At 46.0% G+C, this 14,176-nt stretch overlaps 1 long non-coding RNA gene across 1 annotated transcript; it reads right to left on the bottom strand.

Annotated features, from left to right (window-relative positions):
• Positions 1-1,682: 1,682 nt before the first annotated feature.
• On the bottom strand, positions 1,683-9,160 carry LOC107079484 (uncharacterized). Its single transcript, XR_001480421.2, has 3 exons — positions 6,443-9,160; positions 5,704-5,969; positions 1,683-4,940 (listed from the first exon to the last, which is right to left on the bottom strand). It is a non-coding gene; the product is annotated as an uncharacterized lncRNA (long non-coding RNA).
• Positions 9,161-14,176: the final 5,016 nt, after the last annotated feature.

Raw genomic sequence — 14,176 nt, 5'->3', positions numbered from 1 at the left:
TCATTAACTGGTTGTTCCATATTTCTAAAAAAAAAAAGTCAGAGGAGAGAACTAATGACTTTAATAACTGAATAGACTGAATAATTACCATTGCTTACATTTGTATATTGCTTTTCATCCCAAAGAGCCTCACATGTAGGAGGAGAGCCATTTTATCCACTGTAAAAGTGCAGCTCCCATCTGGATGACATATGAAGCCCTTTATGCACCAGCAACCTCATTACACAGCAGATCAGGAGGAAAAGTGAGAAGCTACCCTGCCAATTGAATTAGGTGGGAAATTCAGATTGAGCGAGTCCAATGTGGAATTTATCCAGGATGCTGGGGTTAACACCTCTCCTTTCACAAACATCACCAGGGGGTCTTCCATGACCAAGCAGTCAGGACCTTGTAATAACATCTCATCAGAAGCACTGCAGTTCCTATAGCATGGTTCCTACAGTGAACATGGTTTCTTTATAGAGGCATTGGTCTGGAAATGCTGGATTAGACGGGAGAGTGTCACCTACCGGTCCATATGCTTAATAACAGGGTGGGCCCCCCCTACTGGTCCCACTAACACCTCTTCCAACAGCAACCTCAGGTTTTCCCAGGAGGTCACCCATCCAGATACACACCAAACTCACACCTGCTGAGCTACATGGGTTTGCCAGTTGTGAGTTGCAGGGTGATATGGCTGCTGGCCAAATGTACTGTCCAGTAACAGATCATCTGCATGTAAGGAAGGCTCTGACCACCCTGAATCCCACCTTCTGCAACCCAGAAGACGTCCACAGTAACACAGGTGGGTTCAGTTACCAAAGCGAACTGAAGTGGAGACACAGGGAGCCCTGAGATGTGCCACAAGGCCAGCACAAAATAATCGGATCATACTGAGTTTGTAGATATACACAATTAGGGGGAGGTATTCCAAATGTGAAGAGATCAATTTATAAATAATCCCTCTCTAATGCATGAAGGATTTTGCAGGGAAGGAGCATCTCAGGATCAGCTGAGATTGAGGATGACTGAATCCATTTTGTATATGAGTGGGGGAGAAGGAACACCATCTTTGAATAAGTTGGCTCTGATCCTGAATGACTGCAGTGGAGCTGGGAATTTTAGCAGAATTTTCAGGTTAATTTTGAGGAGAGAGATTGGACTATAAACATGATACTCAGAAGGGTCCCTTTTACTTTTTAAGTAATAATGAAATGGAATCCTGCTGCAGAGTAGGTAGCAGACAGTCTCATTGAATAGACTCCTCAAAAACTGAAAGAAGTAGAGGGGTGCTCTAGTGACTGAATGCTTAATGAAATTCAATCGGAACAAAGTGACCTAGATTTGTTTGCCTAATAATAGTTAATGATTAATTGCACTTATGTAGGACTTCTTATTCCAAAGTGCTTTTCATCCACCACTGAAATGCTGCATTTATATCAAATATTCCAGTGCATTTCAATTCAGTACTTTAAATGCATAAACAGCTTGCATCCCAATTGCAGATGTACCAGGTTTTCTTACTTACTTATACAGGACGACATGCATGTCCTTTCCGCGAGGTGACGAGAAAGGATTACCACATTTCAGCTGAAAATGTAACTTTGTCTTAGTTTTTCAGTGTAGAAAAAATTATCAAAATTAATCAGCTGAGAAAAAAAAACATATTTCATCCATGAAGTTTGCAAAAAGAAACAAAAAACTTAAAATGTCCTCGGCACTTTTATTTATAGAACAACCGTGGCTCTTCTCTTTATTCTTGATCTATTCATCCTTCAAAACACAAAAGTTAGTTTCCTTTCATTTCCTAGCTCTTTTTCCCTTCCAGTACAGAGTCTCCTTGGGTATTAGATAAGGGAACTGGAAAGACCCATTAATCAAATGATGTGGGTCTTTTTCCGAAATACATGGGTTGATTTGACAGTATTCCTTCTGTACCCTAATGACTCTGTAATGGAAAGAAGGATGTGCAGCAGCAGAGTACTCCAATACATCACAACTTCCCACAGAATTCATCTTTCTTTATGCAAAACTGTGAAGCGCCGTGATAGCTCATATAACACTAGATCATTATGGGCCTGTATTCTTCATGGGAACTGAGCAGGCGTCTTTTTTTCTCTTTCCTTGGCAAGCTGCACAAATATACATCTAAAACAACTATGATGTCTTTGTGTGTTTTATGCAAAAGTCAGATGTAAGAGAACATAAGAAAAGTTGCAAAAAAGAGGAAGCCATTTGGCCATTCTTGCCTGTTTGACTTGATGATCCAAGAATTATTTCTGTCCTTTTTTCCTCCCCCAGTGAACTCCAAAGAGTCACCTTCAGCCATGAGACTTCAATGTAAAGACGTGTCTGGTTTTCATCTGGATCGCTCCTAAACATACGTATTGTCTCGTTAAATATTTATTTAAACACTCCAGCTTGGTTGTGAAAAGTAACATTAATTCCAAGATAAGATGATGTATTTTATACTGGGATTGGCACAAACATAATGCCTTTTATTCTTAATGAGCAATAAATTCAAAGGCAGTACTTTTGTACTAAAACTGGGCCTCCTGAGTTTCTCCTCTTCCTACATTCATTATTTTTAGAAAGGTATTTGCACAGTGCTAATCCTTTGTAGAAAGGCCACTAGGTTTCATTCATAGCTGTCACATATAGACTTGTGTGCGGATTACATATGAATTCAAACAGCTGTTATTTGAAAAATGGTCTTGTGCTCCAGTAGAGAAAGTGTTGCCCTTTGTACTGTATATGAGCCTGAACTGCTTGTCAGGGTGGGAAAGGCTTAAACAAAAAAACACATAATGATGATAAGTGTGATAAGTGGAAAGAGTTCTAAACCGAACGTGGTTGTTTCAGGCTTCCATTCTGTGCTTGGCTGATAAATTGCTCAATGACCTGCGATAAGGCCTTGTCGACACCAGAACCAGCCAGTTCACGGGACATGAGGGTTTTGTTTGGCTCTATTCCCCGGCTGCCTGCCCTGCAAAGAAAGGCACTCAGGGCCAAGAGCAAAAACACAGCAAGTCCAATCAACTAAACCTCAAATAAGTTCACCCCATAACCACAGCGTGCAACTCCATCTATAAGCCTGTAAAAGCTGCAAAAAATGAATGATTAATTTTTAATACCATACAAAATGCAATATGTTTAATAAAGAAGTGGTTTGTTAGTTCATTTTGGGGGTTAAAAGAAGCACATGCATTTTACTTTTCCAGCTCAGGGGTGCTCGTTAAACTATGCTTATAACCCACTGGTTTCAAAACCATCAGCTTGTAAAGGTACTTGAATCACACAGAGCCTTTCGAGATTCTTTAGAGACAGACACAAATTAATGGATTTTAATTATCTCACTAAATGTAATGGATGTAAAAAACAATTGATGAAGTGCACCATACGCATAAAGAAGAGTGTCATACGAGATGAATAAGAGATAATTAAGAATTACCAGGTTGAACAAAGCCTAGCAGCCCAACTTTTCATTTATGTTGGATTCAAATGATGTGATTTTAAAGAGGACCATTTTTTCCATGAAAAGTAAGAATGAGGAGGCCGTTTTCTGAGCCTTTGACGTAATTCTAGAATAATAGTAGACAAGCGTGGAGGCAAGGAAGAGACACAGTGCTGTTAATTTGATTTTTTCCATGTGGTCCAAACTTAAATGTATATAATCTCTTCCAGATCTCACCATAAAGCCAGAAGACCCACATGGATGCCAAGTGGGGCATAAAGGGCTTGGAAATTCATACCGCTAATTAACACATTTGACGTATTACTCAGAAAACACAGAACTGTATCAGCTCCTGTCTAAATCATTTACCATCTTAGATCTAGACAGGGGTGTTCTGCAGGTGTCCATCTGCTGACATTCTTACTGACTTAGAGTGATTTAGATTCTGGGATATTTTACAAACTTGTGAGTCAGATGGTATAAAAAATAGTATATGAAGACAGACAGAATCATCAGTTTGGCAGAAACATACACTGTGTATCACATGGGTATTTCTGAGCTGCGAAAAGCTACTTCAAACTACAGGGATCTGGGTGTTCATGTAGATTCTTCTGCATCCTCGTCAAGACTGTGGCGAAGCACTACACACGCAAACAGAGTGCTAGGTCCCCATGAGAGCTGTAGAGTTTACCTTAACACACAATTAATACTCACATTTTCAGTACAGTAGTACCACAAAGAGCAAACTGTGGCTTCAGAGTTCAAACAAGAGCAGCAGAATGATCCTTAGTATAGGGGGTTGTCATGGACAATCTCCTATTCATTTTTTTCAGTGCAGTACACAGGATATTGAAAGGGGATTTTTATCTAAGCATATACAATCCTAAAGAGTATAGGCGAGATTTACCAAAAGTACTGTTTCACACTCAGTGGTTGTCAGGGTCCCAACTGGAAACCAAAGGGAATTAATTTCCAGTGGAGAAAATACGTCTTTACACGACGGGTTTGGGGAATCTGTAACTTGGCTTCCCCGCCAGGCGGTCGAGATCCAGACTCTGGGATTTCGCTATTTTAAGTGATGATTCAATTTAAAATTAAAAAAAAAAGATGAAGAGGGTCGCTTTTATTCCAGAGAGAATGTTGACGTCCGTAGCAGCAAGTGCTGACGCCGACGTATAAAACCCACGAAGGCGGTCTGTTCTTCAGCTTCAGAAACAGCTCGAACCGAAAGCGTGGTAACAGACGTTCGCCCTGGTGGGAATATGGCCCGAAGCACACACCTGTTTAAACACAACCTCGGTCCCAGCAGCCCGCCCAACACACCACATCAGAGCGTCTGAGGCACGGCAGCGACGCGCAGAGGGGGGGGTTACCCGCTGCACGGCTTGCAGCGTGACAATGCCAGACGCCAGCCTGCTGTCGGTACTGCGCCCTCTAGAGGCAGTGCGGTGCCCGAGGAACAGGGATTTTCAACCGGGGATCCGGGAACCCCTGGGGTTCTTGTGTGCTGAAAAAAAAATCAAGGGATGCAATCAAAACTGATCTCCCCACGTGTGGCACGTTACATCGGCTGGCTAAGGGGTGGATCTGCCCTGGGAACACTTACAGCTAGAGTTATCTGTACCTCCGCCTATACATAATGAATTACGGAGTCTTTAACAATAGGACTAGACCTCCGTGTGGATGTCTAAGCCGGGGAGTCCTTTTTGAATAGGAATTCCTCGATCGCACCCCCCACACACACACACACGTGTAGAAGACAGAACATGAATTCACTGCCGCAGCGCTGTAAGGCGATTCGCAGCCCCTTTCTCATTGCAAACTCCGAAACACAGCCTTTGCTTCCGGACTGTCCAAGACCTCCGCAGAGCCGCTCAACGCCCGGGAGGCCGCCAAGCCCATCCAGAATGCCGCCGCCACACAGTCCGGATTTCCGAGGAGTGCCCTCTGACTGGCCCTCGCTTGGTCGTCTCACTACAAACGCCCTTTATAATATATATAGATATATCCTCGATAATGTTATTACCTCGCCATAAATGAGCATACTAAAACGACAGCGTTATTACAAGCTGGGTATTTCTTTTGTCAGCTTCTTCAGTGGCTGCGCAGGATGCGACCGTAATGAAAGGCTTTCGATGTGTGTGTGTGTGGTTCTCTCTAGAAAGCGGTCTGGCAGGACCCTCCCGCGTCTTACAGCTTTCGATTCACGCTGTCTGTCACCCACTGAGCTGTGGGAAATAGATTGGCTTGGGACGCAACGTCGCACTTACTGGCTTCTTAAACTGAGACCTCTGCCCCCCCCTCACGCGAGCCCAGTTCCAGCGCGAGCTGCGCGGCGTCGGGGCGGAAGATCTGTCGACCCCCAGCTCGAGCCCCGGGGGGGGGGCGGTTTTCTTCCTCTCGCCGCACACAGACCGGGAGAGCCAATGGAGGGGTCGCACACGACGTGAAATTGAAGTCGCCCCAGGCTGCCGGGCAGGGGATACCATCTTCCCTCGTGATCTAGTTTCGGTTAGGATCCAGAATCGTCTTGCTTCTGAGATAATTTGTTTAGGGGGCGTAACATCAAGAGGAAGAAAAAAAGAAGTCAGCCTTAAGGTCTTTTAATACGGTGAACAGCTCAATGAGTTCCTGTTTATTTGTTCTCTAAACATCCAAACTATTTGCAGATCATTTGCACAATAATCCAGGAGTTGTTTTTTTTTTTTTCGGGACATCATAACCTGAAAAAAAAACCCGTACACCTAATTTATCAAAGGTTTCATAAACAATATCAAACATTTAATTATCAGTTGCGAATCGTATTCAGCAGACAAAATCAACACCTTTTGAGTCGATTATTTGGATTCTTTCTCAGAAAGAGACACCGGTTTAAAATGTTAAAATACGCTCAGAATCTAGCAGGGTACTGTGCTTGGGCACGGTGTAGCAGATAGTTTCCGCTTCAGCTGTGGGTTTAGAAAACATCAAACAGAAAAATAATTATACTATCCGTTATGCTCTACTTACCCCACGATTATCACGATTTACAAAAAAAGATCGGAAAAGGACGCTTGAGGAACTCCTACTTGGGGCCGCTTAAAGGAGGGTTTCCAAAGCTAACCGAAAACAGAACGAATCCTTTCACTTAAAAAAAAAAGCCTTTACATTTTCCTCTTTGGTGAACATTTTGGATGTGGGGAGAAATTGGCAGTGGCATGTGTTTAATTCTCGAAGATTAGCAGCAGCAGACCGCAGGGAAACGCCGTGAAAAGCCCCCTGTTAACAGGGGACGCCCCTCGGGGGAGCGGAGAACCGATTCCAACAGCTCTGAAGAGGCGCCGCGTCAATCAAACCTCGCCCGGCGTTTCCACTTTCCCAACTTGTTTCGGCCTTCACGCCACGTGCGGGAGCTGTCAGGCTCCGGCTCCCTCGGGGTCTGCCGTCTTTTCTTTCCCGTTTGCTCCGCGAAAGCCGTTTTTGACTCGCCCCGCACTCCGGTAATGGCGGTAAATAAAGCTCGCTCGTCCTAACGGGTCCAACGCCCATTTGGTAGCGGAAACAAACAGCGGGCACCGTAAAAACACACTTCACCGCTGCAGGTAATTATGAACAGTCGGAGGTTGGTGATTTTGCGCAGACAGACTCATTAAAAGAGTTGAATCTCTTTAACCTTTAGCAGGTGCGATTACCGGGGGACTTGAAGAACTCTTCTGAGTCTGGGACAAGGTTACAAGGATGGTTAACCCAATGGACCAATTCAGGATTCGCAATTGGAACAAAGACCCACAAAACGAATTCAGAGAGTTCAGTTTCAGTTTGGGGACCCTTCTGCGTGGGCTTACTAATGTTCTCACGATGCTCGAGTGCGTTTTCTCTCGGGACTCCGGTCCCTTCTGTTATGTCTCGCACACTGTCCACTGGTGTTGACGACGCTGTGGCGCTTATATTTTGGGGTTACCGCGTTACAGCACTTACAGTAGGTGCATTGGCGGGGTTTTGCGATTCTCGGTCAGTTCTAAAGACCTGCACAATAAAGAACAGACGTCTGCAAAAACCTGTTCGTCTCAGTCCCAGGTTCTCCGCGGTGTACCACCCTCCTGCTTCTGAAACACACCGCTGCCTAGCCTAATTGTTTAGACACTGTCCCTGTTTGTACAGGCGTGTGCCCGGCGTGCTGAAAGTGGATTTAAGACGCACCCTGCTTCCAAGGAGAGGACTGGGGTTGCAGTGAATTTACCAGCTATCGGCTGCTTTCTCATAAAAGCATGGTTAGGAAAATTCCCTACGAACCACAGCGCAAATCAAAATATTTCTTAAAGAACGGTAGGTATAAGAGCAGATGTGTTCTTGTTGAACCATTTTCTGCTGGGTTTTCGATGTATTTTCTCTAGGGAACAACTATGGAAAAACTAACTCTGACGTTCCGTTTCCCCCCGGATACATCGTGCACTTCGGAGAACTGACACCCTCTGTTGCGTAAAGACAAATTTCACGGAACAGTGTCGCAGTTTGGAACAGATTACAGAGGAGCGCGAGTGTGAATTTAAAGCCAAATGGGATTGGAAAACAATCTCTCCCCGCCGTCGAACGACCTCCCGTCGGTGAGATCACTTCACGTGTTGCACATTTGATCACAGCCTACTCGGTGTTCCAAAACCGGGTAGTTTCGTATTTCAGTGCTTGCTTTAACATGCTAATGTTGATAAATGTTGTTTCAGCGAAGGTAAAAAGTGCATTTCAAAACGACTCAACAAGAAGGCGTTGTAGTCTTTCCTGTTCGTAATGGACAGTTTGTGCAGGGCGTTTATTTTGAAGATGACCAACTGTACTTGGTCAGTTTTGTTTCGTAAGCCTACCTTTAACGACGTAAATGTATAAATTGGTCACGACATAGCTACGAAAACGGGTGGCATTTTCAAATTCGTTAACTTAAGAGTACAGTGCTAAACTGTACCGCGGTTCGTGCATTTCGACGTCGTCTACGCAGCAATACAGCAAGTGGTCAAAAGGGGGCACTGGTGTAGCTTCAAAGGAAAGTTTCACAAAGACCTCTTATTAAAGCGTACAGCGGACTCGGGACAACTGCAATATAGATCATTTTAGCTCCCGGTTTCACTGTTTTCCCCGGTTAGGGAAGAGAGGCTTTATTGTCGTCTAAGCCGTAAAGTCGAAGCCGGAGGCCTGTTGTCCTTACTGTGTCCCTGGTGGGGCACCCGCGGCTCTGCTTGGGCGGGGCAGACTCCGAAAGCACAGCCGCGGCCGGAGTCTCTCCCCGCGCTCCAGTACCATCTGGTTCTCAAAGGCGGACCTGCCCCGAGTCCCGTCGACGTCAGACAGCAGAGCCCGCTGGTTAGTGCCCACGAGCTACTGTTCAGAACCCCTTTCAACCACCATTACTCCAATCAAACACAGAGACCGCTGGCTTACAGCGAGGAGCCTAGTCCGCAGTTATCGTCTGTGCCTAAGCGCTCCCGTTCCGAGCTGCGGATCTCTTTTCAACGACGATACGCAGGGCAGAAATAAAAAAAAAAGTCCGATATTACACTGGCCTGCCCCACAGATGGCCCAAAACAGTCCCGTAGACTTTCACTGTCTAGTATTTCATGAGCGACTACGTGCTTAGTCCTGGAGAGGGGGGTGCGTGTGCCCTCCTGTATTCGCGGAGCTCTGTGGCGCAAACACAGCGGTTGATCACGAAGGCTGAGAGAACGTGACCCCAAGTTAAAGAAAACTCGAGAATCATGCTCTGGTAAGCCTCTGGCTTGGCCAGTGGACACGAAATTAACCAGACAGGGCTGCGGACTGAGGAGGAAGGAAGTGGTTAGTTTTATAAACCAAGTGAGTAATGAAACCACCGGATCTACAGTTTCATATGGTAATAAGATCGTTTAATTGAAGCTTATGTATGTGGAGGTTATGGTTTTATCTCCTGATTAGTGATAGCGGCATAACCCAGTTATTACACTCTCCTCCTTCTGCTGCCCAGAATTAAAACCCTCCTGCTGTCGTCTCCCAGTCCTGTTCCACCTTCAGCCGCACCGAGGGAGGCTTATAAACGTACACTTCCAGCTTTTTTACTTGTGCTGGCAGGTCTGTAATTGAGGTGTTTCTGCGCTGTCCGCGCCACTTCTCGGCACTGTAGCGTTTAGGTAAGACATTCGCCAGCTGAAGCGTAATCGCCTGTTTTAGAACTGCGGTCGAAGAGGGGCTAAAAATATACACACGCATCTATAGCGCTGGCTAACGTATAGAACGGCTAAATATTGTATACTCCTTATATATAAAAAGACAGGGGTGAGCGTTCAGAGTAGATGCTTGCTTTCCTTCAGGTATCTTAACTACTTCGTTTCCTACAGTTTGTGTCTGAGTCTAGACGTGAATTCTACCGCAAAATAATTTGCGTTACACTTCCTTACAAAACAAAACAAAAAGAAATGCAAGGCAAATGTTCTTGCAGTTTATGCAGTTTGTGACGGGTCCTTACACTCATCATCGACAAATCGGCGGTACTGCCTCGACTGTAAAACGCCTTTTCCATGAGCTGTAACTTTAATCGACATAAATCCCCTGACGTCGGTTTACGCGCGTGCACTGACTGTTTTCTTATGCTGTCGGAGACTTGGTCACGTTGCAAAACGATTTACACTTAAACATAAAGGGATTAGCATGCGCCTTTCCATGATCGCGCACACACACACACACCAAAAAAAAAAGAAAAGTCTGCTGCGGTTCAAGCCAAGGTGACGGGCTTGGCAATCTAAATCACCCAGAAATGTAACTGGTATCAGTCTTGGTTTTAAATAAACGTCGCGCGATCCTGAAAATGAAAGCGTTACACGGTTTTGGCAGAAAATCAAGCGTCGTTGTGACTCGTTAGCGCCAGTGTTTTTCTTACCACGCCTGTGCGCTGAAGCAGCCTAAATAAACACAGAAACCACGGTGGCTGGGTCGCCTTTTTTTTTACAGCGTGCTCTTCCGTACAGGCCGTCGTGCCGTGTATGTTAGCAGTAGTGGTTCGTTCGTGACAAAGACGGGCCGCTTTGTCGTCTGTCAAACTGAGGCGTACAAAGCAGGTCTGTTTTGAGGAAGTGAAGGTACCGTGCTCTGAGCTCTGAAACACCTCGCCAGGGCGCCAGTTTCTTTCAGAAGCGCCTGACCTACCACAGGTGTCTCTGCGGTTTCCACCGCGCTGTCCCCCTCTACGCTTGGCGTTTCCTCTAAGATAACACCTGCTTGTGAATGAAGCCTGTTTTGCATAACCACTAGATCATCTTCGCTCAGCCAGTTCTGGTTTCCAGTCGTTCAAGTTTTTCGTTTTTTTAAAAAAAAAAAATGCGCGAGGATCTGTTCTCTTCCTGTTAAACCGACATTTTTCGTCTCAGACTGAAAAAACCGTTGCAGAGCAGAGACAGCGCGGGGGTTAAATACGAGCATTTGAAGACCACTCGATACTGCACGCCGGCCTGTGAGTTTGGAAGGAAAAGCAGAACGTTTTTGTTTTCCACGGATTAAAGTCGTAGGAAGACATAATTCCTGTTTTATCCTGCTTTATGACCCACCCCTCTCCGAACTGACTCATAAAAAAAATATTGGGGGGGGGAGGGGGTAGAGGGTACGCTCCCATCAATTAGGATAACCAATTAGGAATAATGCGGGCGACACAGCACAGGCTATCAGGCGGCAAACGGCCTTCTGTTTCCCAGCGCTCACAAAACGTTCTTTAAAAAAAACTCCTCCCCTTCAGCGAACCTCCTCTGCACGCACGCACACACACACAGACACACACACACACGCGCTCCCCCCTTCCGGTCTGTGCGCGAGCATTGCGGGGATGATGGATCGTGCCTGCCGGTGGTGATTTCGTGTTGATCGCACATTATCACTGGCAGGTTGGACTCTGCTGCTGATGGACGGTTTACAGCAGCCCTGCGTTTTTTTTTTCTCCTCTTTCCCTTTTTAGATTAAACACACAGGCACAAAAAAAAAACCCAGTATGAAAAGGGGTGGCTTGAGGAAAGGACCCGGGTGGTGTCGGAAGAGAGATTAACCATTCGTCTGCCGACGCCCTTCTTACCGCGTTATTAAACCCTCGCATAAACCTCGTGCGCACGCCAGCGCACCGTATTGATTTGCAGATTTACCGACAGAAGGGGGTAGTGGGGGTCTTTGACGACGTGAAATGACCGTCTGGTAACCCCCGAGGGCTAGCGTTTAAACTCTTTCGACATAATTCCCCAACCCCCCCCCCCCGCTTTAGATGTCTCTGTTGTTTATCGTTGATTCCTGTAGCTTTCCCGAGCCCCAACGCAGCGCTCTGATAACGAGTCGGGCTCGCCTCTTGCGGCCCCGTGTCTCCTGCGCTGGAAACATGCCCAACTGAAAGCAAAAGGCAGCGGATCTTGTACAAGCACACCCGGGAACCTGTTTTCCGACCGTCTCTGGGTGTGATTTGTGTTGCATTTGTCAAGGATAGTGTCTTTTGCGTCTAGGAAGACTTTGAGACCGACGTTCTTCTCAAGCCTGTCGATGTAGTGGGTAGGACACACTCTTAAAGCAGTGTCGTTTGTTTCCGAGTGGCGCAATTAGAGTGGCGAAATCGCACCTCAGTATAACCTTCCATCCTTATCAGGTTTAAATAAAATCGAATCGAATTCAACATAAGAGCAAAAGGGGGATATGAAAGAGGAAACATGGACTCTTGCGTTACGCGTTATAGGCCTAATTCTGGTGCTTGATTCCCCCCCCGTCTGTACCCTCGACCATTAATCTTTTCCCACTCTGATAAAAGCTGTCAGACTTGGCCTCCAGACCATCGTTCAGTTACATGTGTCACTTCGCCTCAATAGGTCCGGCGGGCTGGGTCTTCGCGTACAATTTCAGCGCAAGAGTGGAGAGGAATTGCAGAGGGGTTGTTTTCGTCTGGAGATAAGCAAAGAGGCGCGCACACGTGTGTCTATTTCCACAGACGCTGACACGCACAACGTGACCACGTCCTTTTTCGGAGGCATGTGAAGAGTCCTCTCTCCCTCCCTCTCTGCCCCACCGCATCAGAAATAGAACACGGCCGAGCTGCTAGCGAGCGACGCCCGGCCCTGAGAGAGACAGGGGTTTTAAAGCCTTTTGTTTTCCAGCCGCGTCTCGCCGCGAGCTGCCCGAGCTCCCTGGAACCCCCTGTCTCCAGTTTCCCGTCTCGTACTGGGACGGCAGACTGAGGGCGTGCAAATATCACACATTCCTTGAAGGCAGCCTAGTAAACGCGTTGCATATCGCCAGCCGCTGTTGCGGTGAATAGGCTACTCCGACTGCAACTAGTATGGTTATTGTGTGCTGCCGAACTACAACGATTTCGTTATTGTTTATGCTAATTGCGGCGTTTTGCCACGCTGCGGGGCTGCCAGTTTCCATAATCTAATCAGTGAGGTAATTCGGCGTCTCTCTGGTCTTGTCTCGGCGCGCTTTATCGTAATCTCTTTCCACCTTCTTTTTTTTTTTAAGTGGAGGGGGGGCGTCAGATGTGCAGTCGATGTTATTACCTCCCTGCTCTCCGTAATCATGAGACAGACATTTGATTGTGCTGGCTGTGCCGGCGATTGTACAGTTGTGTCTTTTACCCGCGGTGCGGGCTAAGATGGGTCATTAAGAATGTCGACTGAAAGAAATAATTCTATAGCCAAACGTTTCATAACCAGCTATACCTGATGGGCATTTCTCTACTTGGTTTGTCGTTGTCGCTTCGTCATTATTCAAAGATCTTTTAACGTACTGCACGGACTTCGATCACCAATACACTTAAGATAATGGAACAAAAGTACCAATTCGGGGTTCTCGTGACAAATTACACGTAGGGCAGATACAAAGTGAGGGTATAACTAGCCTACCCGAGTTGTTACTGGTGTGTGTGTGTGTTTTCCCCCCGTTTATGAAGCCCATTGCGAAAATGAAACCGAATAGGTGCACGTGCGAGTAAAAAACAACCGCTTTTAAAAACCGTCGAGCAGGCAGACAAAAGCCCTGAATACTAAAGCCCGGGCTGGCTTTCATGCAGCTTCTGTTATGCCTGTGTGTTGCAGAACGGGAGCCCGATCGTTCCGGGAATATGATACAAGTGGGTGGTGGCGCGGAGCCGCTTTATTGAAAAGTAATTCCGAGCCAGATGGCTCATTCAGAAGTTCAGCGCTGCCCTGATCCTCGCCCACCGCCCCCGAAGCCAGCCACACCGAACAGAGGGGAACGAGAGAAGAAGTCCCGCCAGGAACAAGGATTTATTCACTTTGAAAACGGTACAGACGGTAAAGAACGAGTGGTTCGGCTATACCTCTGCCCAGCTGATATGTTGCCCTAGTCTAGCGAACCTGTAATAAAACATCGCATTGGCAAGAAAGGGTTGCTACGCTCCGACCGAATCCTTTAAGAAAAATGTAAACTAGAAACACAAATATAGGTTGGGGGAAACCGCTACATGTAGTGGGAACAAAAGGTACCGAAACAAGGATATCCTCAAATTGTTCAAAACTGAAAATTGAACGTCGTTAAATTTAAAGAGCTGTAGAGGAACAAACGCATATTATCGCATTCACCCGAGAACACATCCAGCATTATTGTTTTATTGTTTTTTTTTTCTAGGTGTTCAACCCCTATGTACAGAACAAAGCAGATTTAGAACAATATGTAATAGTATTTCTGACACATTTTCAAAAGGTGCTCAGAATGAGGCAGCATAACAATGATAATTCCAAAGACCACTAGTGTACAGAGTATACT

Source organism: Lepisosteus oculatus, chromosome 15, assembly GCF_040954835.1.
Source record: "Lepisosteus oculatus isolate fLepOcu1 chromosome 15, fLepOcu1.hap2, whole genome shotgun sequence".
Lineage (NCBI taxonomy): Eukaryota > Metazoa > Chordata > Actinopteri > Semionotiformes > Lepisosteidae > Lepisosteus > Lepisosteus oculatus.
This window is presented reverse-complemented; position numbering and strand designations above follow the sequence as displayed.